This window comes from Hevea brasiliensis, chromosome 5 (assembly GCF_030052815.1).
Source record: "Hevea brasiliensis isolate MT/VB/25A 57/8 chromosome 5, ASM3005281v1, whole genome shotgun sequence".
Lineage (NCBI taxonomy): Eukaryota > Viridiplantae > Streptophyta > Magnoliopsida > Malpighiales > Euphorbiaceae > Hevea > Hevea brasiliensis.
The window spans coordinates 11,914,622-11,929,888 of record NC_079497.1 but is presented as its reverse complement, the minus strand read 5'-3'; the positions used below and the strand labels follow the sequence as shown (position 1 = coordinate 11,929,888).

The window sequence follows — 15,267 nt, the reverse complement described above, 5'->3', positions numbered from 1 at the left end:
ATGGCGCGTCTCGTGGACTCCATTCCCCGAGGAAAAAAAAATCCATGTACCAGCGGCTTTGATGTAATTTATTTAGAAATTTACAGAAAATCACTGCATGCTCGTTGACATGGCCGAGTTGGTCTTGGGGTGACAGAATAAGGTTTTGGTCCAAAAGGGCGTGGGTTCAAATCCCACTCTCAACAAAGTGCCTTTTCAATCAATCCTGCAAGGGCCTTCTTTTTATACTTTGTAAAAAACATTGAATTATGCATTTTAGCTCAGTTGTGTCATTAAAGTTGTTGAATTTTTAAAGCAATATAATGCATCGATCGAGTTCTACTGGGATCCATTGCTAGTGGAGTCAAACTCCGATGATCCATTTAACCACCGTGTATCTGATCGGATTGTAAGAGTTCAGGCAAGTGAGAAGCGTGTCGGGGATTGGACTGATGCAGACATTCTCGTTTCAAATAGCTCTCTTTGATGGAGAAGGTCCCAAATGATAGTTCTGTAAGTAGCCTTGAAGGCTTGAAACCAACCAACCAGTCACCTAAGTATGCAATTAAATTGCAAATCTGATATATGCTTTTTTATCATATGGGAATCATTCAAAGCCCAGATGGAATTTAAAAACCTGTAAAGACGCCAAGAGTTTATGAGATGGCTTTGAAGACAAGGGCTGATTGGCTCAAGGTGCACATTATCTCTTCGTCAGCAATTTGCATGTCACCAACTCACCAAAAGTATGTGATCCATTGCTTCTTTATTCTCTGCTCAACTCCAAATGTAACTTCTTTATCCTTGCAGGGCTTCAGAGTGAGGTGGAGCAGAAGATCAAAATTGCTATGGTGAAACAGAGCAAGTGTTCAAAGAGGGATACATAAAAAGAATAGGGAACCCTCAACAGAAGAAAAATTATCGAACCCAGAAAGTTATGCAGAATGTATACATTGGTGCCTCCCTAGATTGCCTGATGTGTGCAATGAGCTTCTTTATTCTCACATTATTAATCTGTGATAGATTCTAATTTCCGATTGAAACTAGCTTGGAAATCTTTTTCTTTTTCAATTCCTGGAAATTTATTCAAGAAAACCCCCCAAAAATTGGTGGTTCCGAGTGAATACAGGGTTTGGGGTTGAAGCCCTTATTGAGTGGGATTGAAGATCCCTGTTTTTTCTCCTACCTTGCTCCCTTCCTTCCAGTCTTATACTTTCTGCCTTGCCTTCAACCTCTTCCAACTGTCTCCTCTTACCCCATTCACCTACCTACCATGTCGGACTTTGAAGAGAATATCACCACACTCATTAACAAAGCCAAAAATCTGACCTGCAAGAGCCAGTGTTGCAACTTACTGCCAACCAAGATAACCATACTTTTAACCACAGGAAAGTGCTTGCAGGGAAAATTCTTTCACATAAGGTCTTCTCTGTTTCCACCCTCAAAGCAATCCTAACCAAAATTTGGAGCACTAAACAACCCTTTACCATTTCCCCCAAAAAACCTAATCTTTTCCTTTTTACTTTTAACCATGAGGTGGATGTTTGTTATGTCTTACAAAACTGCCCCTGGTGCATTCATAATCAGCTTTTATCTATACGAGAATGGCCGTCAGATAAAGCTTACAAAGAGATTTCCTTCAACCACATACCCATCTGGCTACAAGCCCATGGGTTGCCATCAAATCAAACAAACATTAGCAATGCTAAGATTATTGGGAATCTTGTTAGGGAATTTCTGGAGGTTGATATGACCCAAGATGGAGACTTTGGTTTCCCTCTCTTCTTGCGACTCAGAGCCATTATTAATGTTGAGAAACCGATAATTCCAGGCTTTCAGAATGTGAAACCTAATGGAGAGCAGCATTGGGTCAATTTGAAATATGAAAAATTACCTGATATTTGCTTCGAATGTGGTATTGTTGGGCATCTTTGCTAAGACTGTTCTGTAGGGCCTTCAGAGCAAGCTACAAACTATAAATCTCAGGCAAATAGATGTATGGGCCATGGCTCAAGGCTACAGTGATCCCTAAAATGGCCACAACCGCTTCATCTCCATCTACCTTGCTGGGAAAAGGGCCGATTTCACCGCAACACCAAACCACGCTACATCGCCTTTCCTTGCCGGAACCTTGCCTATTACCAAACCACCATCTATTTTTATAACAGCGCCATCCTTATTAATTGCAAAACCAGAAGCTTCCAAGCAATCTCCCTCACCACTCACCGTCACACCTTACCCCTCTGTAAGGCATATCATGATCCCATAGAATACCTAATGAACTATTAAAAATATTTAATTGAAAATTTAATTGAAACTATTTTCTTATTTTTTAAAAGTAGTGAGCATTTTTGGTAGGAACTAAAAATATTTAATTAAAAATTAAAAGTTAGTTAAAATTATTGTCCATTTTATTTTTTCACAAATTCTAGAAAAATTTTGACAGAGTGCCGAAAGTAATTGAGAAAAATAAAAAATTTTATCTGTAGAAAAACACTCCCAATAATAATACACTTCACCAATTCAGCCACCAAAACTCAAATCAACACAATTCTCATCCTTCTCCACAATTAAAAATAAAATTTTATCTCAAATAGTTCAAATTAAGCTATGCACAATGCATTCAAAATAAGAATTTTACATTTATAGTTAGATTTACAGACATAAAAATCCAAAAGACAATGGTATTATATATTAACTGTATAACTGCTCAGTTATAAAAGTATATATGACTACAAAATTATTTACATCAAGAAATTACAAGGGTATAATCAAATACCCATACCAAATTCTTTGGGTAGTCTCCACAATCAGCAGCTCACTCTGCTGCTTTTTCCTTGCCTCTATCTGCGACATTAAAAGGAGCTATAGCTAAGTATAAAAATATTTAGTGGTGCACAATAAAATGTAAAGGCATAATATAAAACATTTATGAATAATTCACAGTTCAAAAATTTCACCATCATATTTCACAGTTTTTTAAAAGCGTCTTTTAGTACAATTTTGGTCAAATAATTTAATAAACACAGTGTTACTAATTCATACACAACTTAAGCCATTACACAAAATTTTCGATCAATGCCGTGTTGTACACTACGACAAAGCGATCTACAACTTCACTAATCGAAATCAATGAGGGAGGTGACTAGCTAGCTAATGAGTACTCATCCGATCTCGACCTCAGTTGGTAAGCCAGAGAGGGAGGAAAATAAATGATCTCAACCCTATAAATGGAGGAGGAATAATGTGATACTATTATGCTAAGTGTAAATCCAAAATTAATTTAAAATAATTATTTTCAATAATTTATGAGAGATCCCAAATAATTTTCAAAGTCATTTTTGCAGTCACAAAGTGACAACACAATTCATAAATAACACAGCGATTTCATAAAGCATAGCAATTCAAATTTTCAATTGGAAAACAATTACATAAATTTATTGTGCACCAACCTGACGTGAATTTTCTTTAGGCCTTGACTCAGTCCTTTATCCCTTTCGGGTCTTTTTCAGCTGAAACACATAATTGACAGTGTTTCAGTATCTTATCTCACAATAAATCTAATAATTAATTCATATATGTTCAATTCTAGCCCCAATATGGTTAAACTAAAGCTCTTAAAAATTTTTATTTCGGGATTACTATTTATGATACTATTCAAGTCAAAATGTTGACTTTCTTATGCTTAATAAGTATGGGAAATCCAATTACACCCTCATACCACATTTTGGGTGCCTAATTTGTTGGTTTTGATTTGTTTTTTCAAATTTTAGGTCTCCTAGGCCTAATTGCAAATTTTCAGATTTGGTATCCTATTTTGCACTGTTCTATTGGTCAAGTTGCTATTAGAATTTTACAAAGTGTTCTTCATAAAACTTGTTCCTTACTGTCTTAGCTTTAATTCCATTTTTGAATTACTCTATTTAGAGTTTTGTAGCCCAAGATATGGCCATTTGAACATAGCTGGTCGGATTGGTCTAACTCAGATTTCTGGGCACCTACTTTGGTTCTGGCAGTTTTGGATCATTAACTTTGGGTGGAAAAATAACTTAGTTATGAGCAGAATTTGAGTTAGTGTTCTCCATGAAAGTTGTAGTGCTATGTCATACATTTCCAATGCCACAAAAATTAGGTCATTTGGACCTCTATAGCCCAAATTATGGCCAAATGAACTGTTCATTTGGTCATTTTGGTACAGTGGCAGTGCACTACACCCGGGTTTGACCTAATTATTCACTATGTTATGGTCATTTTTTGGGCATGATTCCTGAATGAAAAATGTGTCATTATGTGTCTGTTTTCATTCCCAATTGGCCTCATACCAATTGGGTTGGTAAATTTTCAGTTTTGGTTCATGAAACGGACCTATGTCAAGCTGCCAGAATATGAACACTAACCAATCCGAATTACAATTTGGTTCTACCAATTCACACACACCACAAATGGTCCCAATTGACCATTTCTCAACTCAACCAAGGTCAATTGCATCAATTGACCAATTCCCCAATTTTTTTCCAAATTTTCACATGCTCAAGAACCCTAATTACATAAATTTAATATCTAATGAAATCAAAATATATATCCATGGTCTACATACATAATTCAACCTAAACAACTATTCAAATGCATCAAATTCATTCAATTCCAAATTCCAACTCCACCTTTGGTTGGCCGAAATCCCAATCAATCCCCCATAGGTATTTTCTTTTGATTTTTAAGTTGAGTTCTAGGTTAATTGAGCTAAACACACAAATAATAAACTAAAATTTTCAACTTAAATTACTAACCTCCACTTGACTTTCAATTCTTCACTTTCTTCCTTTTCTTCTTTTCTTTCCTTCTTCTAATGCCTCCTCGAGTGAAGATAACAAATTTTTATGGATTAATTTTAGGGAATTTAGGGTTTTGTTGAGTGAAATCAAGCTTGTATTCAAGCTTTAATGGAGGTGGAAATGGAAAGAGAGAGAGAGGTGAGGAAGAAGGCTACGGCACTTGAAGAAGACCAAGTAAAAAAATTGATTTTCATTTTATTTTAATTGTCTTTTAAGTTATAATTATCCCCTAATATCAAATTTTAAAATTTAGAAATTATTGCATCATGCATGAGGTAAGATGATGATGTGATAATCCACTTTTTTCTTTTCTTTTTCTATTTCCTCCATTTTTCTTTTATTCTTTAATTTAATTCTCTATTCTGAATTTTTCATTTCTTCAATTTTATTGGACAGTTAGGTCAGGAGTCAGCTCTAGGGGTGAATTGACCAAATTGCCCCTCGCCGGTCTGATCTAGTTTGCTAGTTATTCAATATTTCTTCCAGATCTCTGACCTAATTATTTGACCTGCTTAACAATTCTTTTCTATGATTTTCTCTTTTCCATTGTATTCGCAATAGTCCTAAGGATAGCAGCGTCATATTTTTCGATTCAAAATTCAGGTTAAGACTGACCTCGCAGTCACTTCCTGAGAAGGTCACCCATCTCTGTGACTCCCGACTCATTTAACTTCTTATATTCTGTTTTTCTTATTTATACTTACCTATCGGGTAGTCACTATTTATTTGCATTCAGGGCTTATCTTGGTGTCTCAGATGTGGTTCTAATCCCCTTAATTATCCGGACCGATACCGATCACCAGAATAGTAAAATATACCAGGCCATGCAAATAGGGGTGTTACAATTCTCTCCCCCTTAAAATAAATTTCGTCTCAAAATTATAACTGGTATCAGTCTTTGAACAACTGTGAGTGCTGTCTCCTCATACCCTCTTCACGTTCCCAAGTAGCCTCCTAGCCTGAATGATGGTTTCACAGCACCTTTACCAACGGTATTTGCTTGTTCCGTAGCTGCTTCACCTCATAAGCCAGAATCTCTATGGGTTCTTCCTCATATGTGAGGTCTGGATTTACTTCAATTTCTTCCACTGGTAGTACATGAGATGGGTCGAATCTATACCTCCTCAATATGAATATATGAAAGACATTATGTATCCTCTCCAACTCTGGAGGTAGTGCCAAACGGTATGCCAGAGGACCCACTCTCTCTAGAACCTCATATGGCCCAATGAAATGAGGACTCAGTTTCCCCTTTCTGCCAAATCTCATAATTTTCTTCTAAGGGGAAACTTTGAGGAATACTTTCTCATCCACTGTATACTCAATGTCTCGCCTCTTCAAATCAATGTAGGACTTCTGACGATCTAATGCAACCTTGAGTCGATCTATGATCAATCTGATTTTCTCTTCAGTTTGTTGGACAATTTCGGGCCCAATCATCTTTCTTTCACCCATGTCATCCCAACACAACGGGGTTCTACATTTTCTACCATACAAAGCTTCATATGGAGGCATCTCAATGCTTGATTGGTAGCTATTATTGTAAGTGAACTCAATCAAAGGCAAGTGTATGTCCCAACTGCCCTCAAACTCAATCAAAGGCAAGTGTGTGTCCCAACTGCCCTCAAACTCAATCACACAAGTCTGCAGCATGTCCTCCAAAATCTGAATTACCCTCTCAGATTGGCCATCTGTCTATGGGTGGAATGCCATGCTGAAGTTCAATATAGTTTCTAGGGCTCTCTAAAGACTACCCCAGAATCTAGAAGTGAACCTAGGATCTCTGTCAGATACAATGGATACTGGCAATCCATGCAGTCTTACTATCTTATCAATGTACAATTTGGCCAATCTTTGTAAACTGTAGTCCATCTGGACTAGAAGAAAATGAGCAGACTTGGTCAATCTATCAACAATGACCCATACTGCATCATGGCTATTCTGTATCTTCGGAAGTCCCATCACAAAATCCATAGTTATTCTCTCCTATTTTCACTCCGGTACTGGTAATGGATGTAACAACCTAGCTGGTACTTGATGCTCTGCCTTCACTTGCTGACAAGTTAGGCATTTGAAAACAAATTCTACTACATCTCTTTTCATACCGATCCACCAGTAGTGTTCTTTCAGCCCTCTATACATTTTAGTACCACCAGGGTACATAGCAAAGGGAGACTCATGTGCTTCCTTCATAATGATCTGCCTTAAATCAACATTATTAGGAACACACATCCTGCCCTGGTGTAGCAGTAAGCCATCATCTCTCACTGAGAACTCTGGTTTCCTGCCCTGTCTGACTTCTTCTAATAGCTTTTGATATTTCTGATCATTCTGAGAAGCCATTATGATATGATCAATCAACACTGGCTGTACATGCCATGCAACTGTTGTTTGCCCCTCATCATTAATCTCTAAGCTGGCATGCAATTCTCTCAACTCATGTACCGTGGACAAAGGAGAAACCTGTAGACTTGCTATAGTCTTACGACTTAAGGCGTCAGCCACAACATTTGCCTTCCCTGACTGATAGTCTATCAGACAATCATAGTCCTTAATCAATTCTAACCATCTCCTCTATCTCAATTTCAACTCTTTCTGAGTGCCCAGATACTTCAAACTCTTATAATCTGTGTAGATGTAGCACTTCTCCCCATACAAATAATGTCTCTAGATTTTAAGAGCAAAAATAATAGCTGCTAGCTCTAAGTCATGTGTCAAATAGTTCCTCTCATGCGGTTTCAGCTGGCGTGATGCATATGCAACGACATTTCGATCTTGCATCAGTACACAACCTAACCCATTGTGAGAAGCATCGCTATATACTGTGTATTCTTTGCCCAGGGTAGGTAAAGTCAGGACTGGAGCCTCAATCAAATATTTCTTCAATGCATTAAAACTCTGTTGACATTTATCCGTCCACTAAAATTTTACATCTTTCTAAAGCAGTTTGGTCAGTGGAGAAGCCAACATGGAGAACCCTTTCACAAAATGGCGGTAGTATCCAGCTAACCCCAGAAAACTGCGAATCTCTGTAACATTTCTGGGTGGCTTCCAATTAAGGACAGCTTCAATCTTACTAGGATCTACCTTGATGCCTTCTGCTGATACTATATGCCCCAAAAAGGATATTTCTCTCAGCCAAAATTTACACTTTGATAGTTTTGCATATAGCTGTTTCTCCCTTAGGGTCTGCAGTACAATCCGCAGATGTCTATCATGCTCCTCTGCACTCCTCGAATAAACCAATATATCATCAATAAATACCACAATAAACTGGTCAAGGTATGGTCTGAAGATAGTATTCATCAGATCCATAAAAGCAGCTGGAGCATTTGTTAACCCGAATGGCATGACTAGGAACTCATAATGGCCATATCGAGTTCTAAAGGCAGTTTTAGGGATACTCTGCTCTTGTACTTTCAATTGATAATAACCCAATCTCAGGTCAATTTTGGAGAACACAGCTGCACCCCTCAATTGATCAAACAAGTCGTCAATGCGGGGCAATGGATATCTATTCTTTACTGTCACCTTATTCAACTGTCGATAGTCAATACATAAGCGCAGAGTGCCATCTTTCTTCTTTACAAATAGCACTGGCGCTCTCCAAGGTGACACACTAGAGCGGATAAAGCCCTTGTCCAGCAACTCTTGCAACTGTACTTTCAATTCTTTCAGTTCTGTTGGTGCCATTCTGTATGGTGTTATAGAGATTGGGTCCACACCAGGCATAACATCAATCTCAAACTGCACCTCTCTCTCCAGATGTAATCCTGGCAACTCATCAGGAAACACGTTCGGATAATCACATACAGTAGGGATGTCCCTTAACGTTGGACTCTCCACTCGGGTGTCCATCACATGTGCTAAGTATGTTTCACACCCTTTTCTGATAATCTTTCTGGCCAGTGCAGCTGAAATGATATTTGATGGCAATAATTGCCTCTCCCTGCGTATTACCACATCACCATATTGGGGAAGACCAAAAGTGACGGTCTTTAGTCTACAGTCAATCATAGTGTGATGCCTGGCTAACCAATCCATGCCTAAGATGATATCAAAATCTCTGAAGGGCATTTCAATTAGGTCGGATAGAAAAGTGTGTTCTTGGACACCAAAGGATAATCCCTATATATTCTATTTACTCTAACCTCCTGGCCTAATGGACTAGTTACTAGCACATCATAGTCCATTCTTACACACGGAATAGTAGTAGAACAAATCATACTAGCACTGACATACAAATGTGTGGAGCCAGGATCAAATAACACATATACGTCTTGGTCAAGGATAGAGAAAATACCAGCTACTACATCTGATGTTTCAGCTTCCTCCCTCTGACGCATTGTGTACACTCTGGCTGGTGCGCCACTGGGTTCTGGCTAGTTAACAGTACTTTAACTTACTGGGGTGCTACCCCTATCTCTACCTCTACCTCTACCAGATGGCTGTGACCCTCTTTGAGTAGAGGCTTAGGCTGATCCCTCAGATGTGGCAGGAGGTCCAGATCGGCGAGGACTAGTACAATCTTTAGTGAAATGTCCGATCCCTCCACAGTTAAAACATGCATCGGTGGCCTTAAAACACACCCCACCGTGTGTTCTACCATAAGTCTCACACTGCCGGACTGATAATACTCCTCGAGATGCTTGCTGAGTTTGCTGACTAGACCAGAGTGGTCTTTGGCTAGAGAATCTGCCTCTACCAGATCGGCGAGAGCTGGATCCCCCAAACTGTTTCCTCTTCCCAGAACTGCTCTCAGTAGGTTGGCCAGTAGCTTTCTCAGTTTTCTCTTTATCTGGGGTGTTCTTCTTCACTGACCCTTCCATTTCTATCCTCTCACATTCTAAGGCTTGTGATATCAATTCAGAAAAATTCTGGTGTCGGAACCCCACTACTTGCATTCTCAATGTAGGCCTTAACCCGCCCTCAAACCTCTTGCATCTGTCTCTAGGATTGGAAACCAAGCTTCCAATATAGTGGCTTAGTCTTGAAAAGTCCTGCTCATATTCTACTATGGTCCTATCACCTTGTTTCAGATTCAAAAATTCTTGCACTTTCATATCAACATAGGTATCAGGGATCCATTTCTGTCTAAACTCCCTCAGAAAGTCTGCCCATGTAAGAACAGGCGGCTCAACCAGGCTATGGGGGATGGTCTTCCACCATTCATACGCATCCCTTTGTAGAAGAGATACTGAGTGTTCAAATTTTAATTCCTCGGCACATTGCAGCTTTTTGAGTACCCTTTCTATCAGTTCTAGCCACTGTTTTGCTTCCAGTGGGTCCACAGTGCCCTTAAACTCAGTCGCCCCAAATTTCATTAATTTTTCATATTGCTGAGCTGGGGGGCTGTGGTTGTGCTGCAGGTGCTTGCATCTGAGCTTGTAGTGGCACATTTCCCCCCATTTGTTGAAAGAACGCAGCCATCTATTGTGCAAACTGAGCAAAAAACTGCAGTGCTTAAGGAGGAGTTGGAGTGGCTGACCCACTCACATTCTGGAGTGCTGGGGCTTCCCCTTAGGCCTCAACCTCAACAGATTGCTCTACGGAATGATCTCCCTCTTCCATTCCATTTTCAAAAATTTTTACTTTCTGAGATCAAACACAAGGAGGTTGACCTCCATTAGTGTATATTCATGATGTAAATATGTCATATGTATCAATTTAGGACACTTGAGCAGTTGTACTTATCAAAGGAAATATGCACATGCACAATCAAAATTCATTTCAAAACTATGCTCTGATACCACTAAAACATATCACACCTTATCCCTTTGTAAGGTATAATATGATCCCATAAAATACCTAATGAACTACCAAACTTCACCTATCGATAACTCATTAAGTACACTATAAGGGATTTTGAAACCATTTTCTTACTTTTTGGAAGTGGTGAGCATTTTTTGTAGGAACTAAAAATATTTAATTAAAGATTAAAAGCTAGTTAAAATTATCGTCCATTTTATTTTTTCACAAATTCTGGAAAAATTTCAACAGAGTGCCGGCAGTAATTGAGAAAAACTAAAAATTTTACTTGTAGAAAAACATTCCCAATAATAATACACTTCACCAATTCAAACACCAAAACTCAAATCAACACAATTCTTATCCTTCTCCACAATTCAAAATAAAATTTTATCTCAAATAGTTCAAATTAAGCTATTCACAATGCATTCAAAATAAGAAATTTACATTTGCAGTTAGATTTACAGACATAAAAATTCAAAAGACAATAGTATTACATATTAACTGTACAACTGCTCAGTTACAAAAGTACATATGACTACAAAATTATTTACATTAAGAAATTACAAGGGTATAATCAAATACCCGTATAAAAGTCTCTGGGTAGTCCCCATAATTAGCAGTTCACTCTGCTGCTTTTTCCTTGCCTCTATCTGCGACAGCAAAAGGAACTATCGCTGAGTACAAAAATACTCAGTGGTGCATAATAAAATGTAAAGGCATAATATAAAACATTTATGAACAATTCACAGTTCAAAAATTTCACAATCATATTTCACAATTTTTTTAAAGCGTCTTTTAGCACAATTTTGATCAAACAATTTAATAAATATTGTGTTGCCAATGCATACACAACTTAAGCCATGACACAAAATTTCCAATCAATGTCGTGTTGTACACCATGACAAAGCGATCTACAACCTCACTAATCAAAATCAATGAGGGAGGTGGTTAGCTAGTTAATGAGTACTCATCCGATCTCGACCTCAGCTGGTAAGCCAGAGAGGGAGGAAAATAAACGATCTCAACCCCATAAATGGAGAAGGAATAATGTGATACTGTCATGTTAAGTGTGAATCCAAAATCAATTTAAAACAATTATTTCCAATAATTTATGAGAGATCCCAAACAATTTCCAAAGTCATTTTTGCAGTCACAAAGTGGCAACACAATTCATAAATAACACAGCGATTTCATAAAGCATAGCAATTCAAATTTTCAATTGGAAAATAATTACATAAATTTATTGTGCACAAACCTGACGTTAGTCGCCTCTAGATCTTGACTCAGTCATTTGTCCCTTCCGGGTCTTTTTGAGCTGAAACACACAATTGACAGTATTTTAGTATCTTATCTCACAATAAATCTAATAATTAATTTATATATGCTCAATTCTAGCCTCAATATGCTTAAACTAATGCTCTTGAAAATTTTTATTTCATGGTTACTATTCATGATACTATTCAAGTCAAAATATTGACTTTCTTATCCTTAATAGGTATGGGAAATTCAATTACACCCACATACCACATTTTGGGTGCCTAATTTGTTGGTTTTGATTATTTCTTCAAATTTTAGGTCTCCTAGGCCCAATTGCAAATTTTTAGATTTAGTGTCCTGTTTTACACTATTCTATTGGTCAAGTTTCTGTTAGAATTTTACAAAGTATTATTCATAAAACTTGTTCCTTACTGTCTTAGCTTTAATTCTCTTTTTGAATCACTCCATTTGGAGTTTTGTAGCCCAAGATAACATGGCTGGCCGGATTGGTCTAACCCAGATTTCTGGGCACCTACTTTGGTTCTAGCAGTTTTGGATCATTAACTTTAGGTGACCAAATGACTTAGTTATGAGCAGAATTTGAGTTAGTATTCTTCATGAAAGTTGTAGTACTATATCATACCTTTCCAATGCCACAAAAATTAGATCATTTGGACTTGTATAGACCAAATTATGGCTAAATGAATAAATACTGTTCATTTAGTCATTTTGGTATAGTGGCAGTGCACTACACCTGGGTTTGATCTAATTGTTCACTATGTTATGGTTATTTTCTGGGCATGATTCCTAAATGAAAAATGTGCCATTATGTATCTGTTTTCATTCCCAATTGGTCTCATACCAATTGAGTTGGTAAATTTTCAGTTTTGGTCTCTGAAAAGGACCTAGGTCAAGTTGCCAGAATATGAACACTAACCAATCCGAATTACAATTTGGTTCTACCAATTCACACACACCACAAATGGTCCCAATTGACCATTTCTCAACTCAACTAAGGTCAATTGCATCAATTGACCTATTCCCCAATTTTTTTCCAATTTTTCACATGCTCAAGAACCCTAATTATATAAATTTAATATCTAATAAAATCAAAATATATTTCCATGGTCTAAATACATAATTCAACCTAAACAACAAATTCATTCAATTCCAACTCCACCTTTGGCTTTCCGAAATCCCAATCAATCCCCCATAGGTATTTTCTTTTGATTTTTAAGTTGAGTTCTAGGTTAATTGAGCTAAACACACAAATAATAAACTAAAATTTTTAACTTAAATTACTAACCTCCACTTGACTTTCAATTTTTAACACACAACCACCGCCCCATTCTTGTCATGGTGGATCCACAGTGGAAAAGGCAAAAAGAAGATTCATATTTGATTCTAAATGGAATGATAATAGGAAAGTGGAAAATGTGATAGCTAATACTCGGCACAAACAAAATGGGGGCCATAACATGTATCGTGTCTTTACCAAGCTGAAATGGTGTCAACATGCACTTGTCAATTGGAATCAAAACAAGCAGCATAACTTGAAGACCCAAATTTCATCCCTGCAAGAGCAAATTCAAGTGGCCGAGAATGCCAAGGTGTGGGATGGTGAGTTATTTCGGGCTCTAGAAAAAGATCTTTCACATGAGTTATTAAGGGAGGAGCAGTATTGGGGACAAAAAGCATGACAGAATTGGCTTAAATAGGGGGACAAAAACACAAGATTTTATCATGCCTCAGTAATCCAACATCGACGAAAGAATTTAATCACTAGGATACGAAACAAACAAGGCAAATGGAGACACAATTTAGATGACGTCACTTTTGTTACAATGGATTATTTCCAGCATATTTATGCTTTAACGCATCCTAGGAACTTGGAAACATTTACAGAGGGTCCAACTCAAAGTCACACCTACAATGAATACTCATCTTACAAGATAGGTAACAAGAGATGAAATTGAAGCGGCAACTTTTGCAATTAATCCAGCAAAAGCTCCTGGGGAAGATGGGCTTACTAGTATGTTTTTCCAAAAATACTGGAATATTATCAGTGATGAGATTTGCGTGGCAGTTAATGACTTCTTTCAGCATGGAAGATTACTTAACAATATTAATCACATAATTATCACATTAATACATAAAGTGAGAAATTTCCAGTATATGAAAGACCTTTGCCCTATAGGTCTTTGCAATGTGCTCTATAAAATTGTGTCCAAGATTCTTACTGCCAGATTACAGCCATATATGGATACTCTAATAGGGCAGGAATAGAGTGCTTTCATTAAAGGGAGGTTGATATCTGATAATATTCTTCTTTGCCATGAAGTTGTCCATAATCTGAAACAAAGAACAAGAAGGAACAACCTTGGTATGGCTGTTAAATTAGACATCAGTAAGGCTTATGAATGTATTGAATGGCCTGATCTCCTACATATTCTTTTTTAAATGTTTTGGCTTTGATGAGTGCTGGGTTAATTGGATCCTGTAGTGTGTATCTATTGTCTTCTATTCCTTACAGATTAATGGACACAGGAAAGGGTTCTTCAAACCAGCCAGGGGATTAAGGCAAAGAGATCCTCTTTCCCCATATCTATTCTTACTTTGTGTGGAGGGTCTTTCACTTAGAATCTGAGCTTCCAACCTCCCAGGGATAGTGATCTCAAGAAGGGGTCCATCTATTACTCATATATTATTTGCTAATAATTTTATTCTTTTTACTAATGCTTTTGTTGCAAATGCAAAGATGATCAAGCGAATTCTCCAAGAGTATTCTCTAGTCAATGGTCAAACTACTAATTTGGATATGTCTTCCTTATTCTTCAGTCCTAACACTCCAGGGAAGATTCGCTCGGGCATCTCTTCAATTATGCAAATCACCAACATTGATGGACAGGACAAATTCCTAGGACTTCCTTCTCACATTCCTAAATCCAAGAGCCAAGTTTTTGCTTTCATCAAGGATTGCATTCATGATAAAACTACAAGATGGAAAGATTAGTTGCTATCTAAAGGGGGGAAGGAAGTTCTCCTCAAAGCAATCGCCATAGCTATTCCAATCTATGCAATGTCCTGTTTCAAGCTACCATCTAAGCTCTGTAAGGATATTAATAGTCTCATGTCCAGATTTTGGTGGGGTCAACAGAAAGAGGAGAAGAAACTGCATTGGATGTGTGGAATGGGCTTCCAAGACTTTGAAGCCTCTAATATGGTCCTTTTGGCGAGGCAGGGATGGCGAGTTATATCCAATCCAAATTCCTTTTTGGCTTAAGTTCTGAAGGCTAGATATTTTGCTAACTCTTTTTTCATGGAAGCAAAGCTAGGAAGACACCCGTCTTAGGGTTAGAGAAGCATGTTATGGGGTATGTAACACCCCTATATGCATAGCCTAGTATATTTTACTGTTTCGGTGATCGGTGTCGGTCCAGACAATTAA

The 15,267-nt window shown here is 37.6% G+C and overlaps 1 pseudogene; it reads left to right on the top strand.

The window, feature by feature from the left end:
* On the top strand, positions 1-1,103 carry LOC131180075 (protein trichome birefringence-like 34; annotated as a pseudogene).
* The last annotated feature ends 14,164 nt before the right edge of the window (positions 1,104-15,267 follow it).